The sequence below is a fragment of the Telopea speciosissima genome, chromosome 1 (genome assembly GCF_018873765.1).
Source record: "Telopea speciosissima isolate NSW1024214 ecotype Mountain lineage chromosome 1, Tspe_v1, whole genome shotgun sequence".
Taxonomy (NCBI): Eukaryota; Viridiplantae; Streptophyta; class Magnoliopsida; order Proteales; family Proteaceae; genus Telopea; species Telopea speciosissima.
In genome coordinates this window covers 14,699,543-14,705,835 of record NC_057916.1, presented here as the reverse complement: position 1 = coordinate 14,705,835, position 6,293 = coordinate 14,699,543, and positions in this window count along the sequence as shown.

Sequence of the window (6,293 nt, the reverse complement as noted above, 5' to 3'; positions counted from 1 at the left end):
TTGTGTTACTTACTCATTCTTATTTACTACTACTTCTGCAGGTTCTTAATCTAATTGGGATTAAAGACCTCAATGCAATAGGATGCTGGATGGATGCAGGACAGCAGTAGAAGAACAGTCTGACCAGTGATCATCACCCAGATATGCTTATTACTTTATATACCTGCCAGCCTGAAACACTTAGAAGCCTTTGCCAGATTAAATGTATTATAGTGTTGAGCAATCTCTCTGTGTACATTACATTTTTGTATAGTCTCATACCAGAAATGCATATCAATCGAGTTTGAAAGCTACCAGAAGAGTTTCTACATCTCAACTCTGGATCTCTTTGGTTCATGCTCCCCCCAACATGGAAACAACAATCTACAATATATCAGCAAGCTCCAGCTTCAGTCATTTCCCATACAGAGCAAAGATAGTTCATTCTTCGCCGGAGCCTTGCAAGTTCGGATACAAGGGTCATTCCCTGGTGCAAAAGAAATGAAACATATACATGAAACCCCTGTAATATAATTTTGTCACACAACAGCATATAGATCCAATTGTCTGTCCTACAGCAAGGCCAAATCAGATGGGAGTCAATGGAACTCCTATATTTTGGAGTAGCTTTCCTGAGTAATTAATCGAAAACATACTTTCTTCCCAAATTTTGAACTTCCCTCCTGTTCTCTATTACTGCTGTCATCTGTTCATTTCACATGATAATCTGGAGTTGCTTTTTTCCCATAAGACATTTAATTTTATTAGCAATTAGACCATAAGAACTGTCAACGAGGATATGGTCAACTCGGATCAGACATTACTGTAGAGATTTACAACAAATTAAATCACACATTATACATAGATTACATACATCTACATGACTGGTTGATCGGCAAGTACACCAAGAAAAATAAGAAAATAGAAATCTTAATTACACAATCTTATTCAACAATGTATGGTAACAATTAGATAATAAGAATTGTTTGCTGCAGCACATCAAGTTCATCACTCACAGCGGATCCCACCCATGAATGTCTGTGGGTCAGGGCAGTTTCCAGTAAACTGTGCCTTAGAAAGTCAAAACCTGGGTTCTGCAAGCAGATAATTTGGTTAACAGAAGAAGCATAAATATTCCAGAATTACAACGCACAAACACTTGAATAAAAAATTGACCCAAAAGAGGAAGGGGGAAAAAACCTTACGACTTCGCTGCCAGTAAAAGAAGTGAAGGGAAGGGAAATTGGATTAAAAAAGAAAAAGGAGCTTTTGTAATCAACATAATTGTGTAACTTACTTAAAATTCTTACCATATTTAGTAATAAGACTTTTCAGATGTAATCTTCGTTTACTTTTCAAATTGAAGGGAATTGATTGGAAAATAAAGTGAAATTTAATAACCAGGTTTAGAATGATTTGGTTTATCAAATAATGCCTTTTCACAGAAATAAGAATCATATACTCAATAACGAGACTTCTAAACATGCAAATATATTAAGAAAAAAATAATTACCCAAAGAATCAAATTTGTGACTTTAAATTAAAAGTTAAATTTTAAGTACCTGCAACATAAATAATAATGTTTTTTGCCTCTCTTTTTTCCTCCCTCCTTTCCTTTTAATAACAAGGGAGAGTGGCAGACCCCCAGTATAAAAACCGATCAACTAAACAGAATGGTCAACATAGTATATGTTATTAAACAGTGAACTCAACCATCCACTGTCAAGTTTTTAAGCAGCATAATGCACCACTAAAAAACAGTGGAAATGAGACCAGCTTATATCAGTGAAATGGCATGAAACATAAGATGACCCATTATCTAAGGGTTCAGCTTCACAAAAACAAAATACATTTGTCTGCGTAGATGCTGCCTTACTGTCAAATCATTGCCAAATTTTAACTTTGAAGTAGTCAACAAAAATAAGGAGAGTTTGGATGCATCATGGAGATCCATAGAAATAAGCAGGAAACAACATAAGCCCTGTGTTCCAACAAGGATTTTAAAGAAAAAAATCACTGCACACCATTTAACATCTTCTCCACACCCATCTGTTCCTTTTTTTATTTTTTGGTAGAACCTTTTGTTCCTTTCACTAGTATCCATTTTGGTGCAAGAGAGAATCATCAATAGATTGCCGGGACATTTCTCAAAATTTTTTTTTTTAAATGACTTCCCAACCATTCAGAACTTGGAATCCAAGCGAATCCAGAAAATCTCTCAATACTAAAACCCTTATCAGAGAACATTTTATATGGTGTGGCAAATCAATCATATCATGTCTAAGAGGACATTCTCCAAACTACTGATCACTAAGAAACTGAACTAACCACCTCTTCCATATTTACAGATATTAATTTGTCAAATACATGGGAAGCGATATCCTTGCCAAGGATCACTGCAAGCTCCCTAGGCCTTGCAGCTCTCACTACCCCCCATGGTTACATCTGCACTAGTATGCAATCACTTCACTTCCCACTGAAGAGCAGAAATCTTGCATAATAACACTTTATTAATCATGCTAATTGACCGGATGCTAAACCCCCCCCCCCCCCGCCCCCTTAGATTGTTGCCTTGCTAAGGCCCCTTTACTTTTTTCCAATACTAATTACTCCAGATGCCAGATAATGTTCCAGCACCAGTTTCAAATTTTAATTTTAGAATCCAAGGGCCAACAATAGCCCTTCGACGTTATCTTTCTGTAAGATCTCAGCAGCTGCAGAGTCAAGTTGCCACAGTATGTGAAACTAGTAAGCAGTTAAGCTTGATTTTCGTTTTTTTTTTTTTTCCACTTCAGAACTTCAGATTAAGCCTGGGAGAGATACCTAGATTGATTAGGAGGCTTATTTCCAAGTTGCTCACTATTGAACCACATTTCAACCTGCAATTTGTTGGTTGGTCCGAGGCTCAGGCACTTCCCAACTTACTGCTGCACCAAAACCAATTGGTAGCACTGAGGGTGCTAACTTATTGCCTTAAGTAGGTTGAGCGGCTAGACCCAACATCTCAAGGAGACGCTGCCCTTTTGGCCCAACACAATTTGGCTCCCCTATTTCAGGTGGGATTTTGGTTCAACTTCACTGTGCACACCCTACACCTACCAATCTGTTGAAGTATTAAAAAATCTCTGGCCAAATATTAAAGTCATCCACCATATTCTTTTCACTCCAAAATAATTTACCAAATCACTTATAAAAAACCCAGGGGGTGAAAGATCACCAGTCCCACTGCCATGTAGCTACCAAATAATTTAATCAAACAATGACCCTTTGGCATGCAAATTGATTATGTTTGAATAAGAACCATTATGAACAGAAAATAAGCATGGATATCAGTACCATACATGAAGTAGCCACTTTGCACCAATCAACTTTTCACTAAAAGAAAGTGGGACGTTTGTAACCTTTGCTATGAACAGCCCCAATTCTAACATTAAATGCATCATACTCCAATATAATGAACTCATTAAAAACAGGGCCGGATCCTAAAATAAAATGCCTAATCACTCCATTATAAGATTCCATCAAGATCAGCCAACCCTAGTAAGAATGCATCGAGGTATCAGTTGCCTAATGTGATTGAATGATTTATCTGCAATTTCGGTCTTCACAAAAGATACTCATTCGATGCATAGCTTAATTGAGTTCATAATAGGGCTGAAATTAAGAATCCAGGGCATATAAAGGAAGCTAAGCCTTGAAAACCATGACTAACTGCATCAACTGAGGATTCAATAATTGCCACTAATTTCTTTCCATCAGTCCTCAACCCCTCAGCTAAAAATATCACCCCAAAACACCGAACTGTCACAAAAAAGGGATCATTATTTCAATTCATAAATTAAAAAAAAAAAGATTTTCTGAGGGAAGAATCTCCCTGATTTTATGAAAACAAAATAAAAACTCAATTTTATCATATCCTATACCAGTATCTATACTGGAGAGTTTCAAGCGTATCATGTTGCATTCTAGTCAAATCTATTTTAAAAGAACCTTCAAGGTTTTGAGAGGAAAATTTTTGGAGAGAACCAGAATGCTTGCAATGAAGAGCACATTACGGACAGAAGTGTTATCATGCAGGCCCCTACTGCATGAAATAAATGGAAGATTACCTCAATGTTGTCCATGAAAAACGGAAAAACATAAATAAACAACTAATAAGGACAGGGTTTCGTTTGACCCCAACTTCTACGTGCTTGGACTGTATCTTACAGTAGAATAGTTTTGTAGGAACATTGGGCGGAAGAGTAATATACATGTTAACCTCCTAAAGTGTTTGATCCCATTCAAAGACCTTCTGACCAGAACTACATAAATAAAAACAATAAAATCTTCGAGAAACGAGTACCTAGAAATGAATCAAAGATAAAAATATAGAAATTGAGATACTCCATAAATATAATCTCAAGAGTAATGAATATATTGAAAATTGAAACCCTACAAGCAAATCCTATCCGATTGGTTCGGATAAGAAAAAGATATGATCTTTGATTAAATGAATTAACCAGATAAGCGTTTATACACAGGCGGAGAAAGAGAGGGAAAGAGAGAGAGAGAGAGTTGACCTCAATGGATGAAGCTGTTACGCTTCTCTGGTGCAAACTTCTCTGGCATTAAAATGGTTTCTCTTTCTCTCCCTTTCAACAGTTCCGCCGATTTTAGTCCTTTCTTAGTTCCAGAGTTCCAACTTCCAACTTCCAACTTCCTTGCGTCTGAACTTTTGAAGTGCGAATCGGATTGTAAAGTAAAGAGCTAACTAGTATAGTGTGGAAGGCCTTGCGACGCACGGGATACAGACACGAATTGAACTCGTCTCTAGGGAGACTAGCGCCCAGAGTGCTCCTACGGAGCTTCCAGCTATTGAGCTGTGTCGCACACATTTTGACGCATATCTAGAGATGTGTACGGTACAATCCAATGGCTGGCAGCACCTGGGCATTTCCTGTTCCCTATAGACGATCCTGATCCCCACCACCATTATCGACTGTTCTAATGATCAATTGTAGTTCCTTAGATAGGTATCTACACGAACGAACAGGTGAATTTACATGTGAGAGCTAATCATCTGTCCTATTTTTGCCATTTACAAGGGGAGAAGGGGTTTTTATGAAAACAAAATTAAAATGTGATTGACGTTCACACGCATGTTCACCTGTTGGTACGTGCTAAGAAACCGAACTCAGTATCTTTCACATCAGTATTTGAAAAGTTTAGAAAACAATGATAATTCTTAAGAATGGCATATTGGTAGTTTATTTTTAAATTATTAAAAATTTTCTTTTATCTCTACTTTAAAAAAAACTTTAAAAAACTAGAGACAATCAATTTCTATGTGGTAGATGAAGAGATCGGGAAGATTCTTCCATCTCGACTCTCGAAGGTAAAAAGTATGGGCAAATAGGTCTCCTTGTCTAAGCCCACGAGTGACCTCAAATCTATTAAAAACCAAACTATCGACTTTAATGAAAAAATAGATTGAAGATGGACAACTCTGAATGAGATCAAACCAAGTTTTAGTAAAATTGAGGACTTTTATAATGCATAGGTCAAGGGCTATCAAACCGAGTATATGATTTTGACTTATCTAATTTGAGGGTTATCCAATCTTCTTTTTTTTCCTTTAAAAAAAAGCCCTAATATTTCTTGAATTATTAGGGTATTATCATGAATTTGCTTGCCTTCTAGAACAGCTCATTGATTCTTGGATACACTGTTAGGTATGAGCAGTCTAAGACTGTTAGCCAGAATTTTAGAAGTAATTCTATACATCACTTTTTTTTTTTTTTAATGGAAAATTTTACAAGTGACATTGCACAACTTGGTGGGCCTAAAATCTATCAACTATAGTGCATCCTTTGCATTAGGGTAAGTGTAATATTGATGTGGTTAACATCTTCAAGCCTTTGCCCATCCTTAGAGAAATTTTGAACCTTAACTAAATAACAGTAATCATAGTAAAACCTACTGGGAAGCCATCAGATCCAAGAGCTTTATCATGACCCATTAGTTTTATGATCTAAAGAGCAGCTTAAGATCATTTTTACCTGATTGATGGTACCAAACATGTTCTTATTCCATTTCTGCAAGGCAGAGAGGCAAACAAATTCAAATTTGTCATTAAGCTTAAGATCATATTTATCTTAAACTAAAGAATTTTTTTTGTTAATGTTCGGATGAATTGCCTTTTTTATTTTGGTAAGAAGGGAGTTTACTGATGATAGGCATGAGTACAGCCAGAAACTTCAGATAAACAAACATCACAGCCACAAAATCACCAGCCATAACCTTTACATTTGAGAAGAGTTCTGAACAGTTTG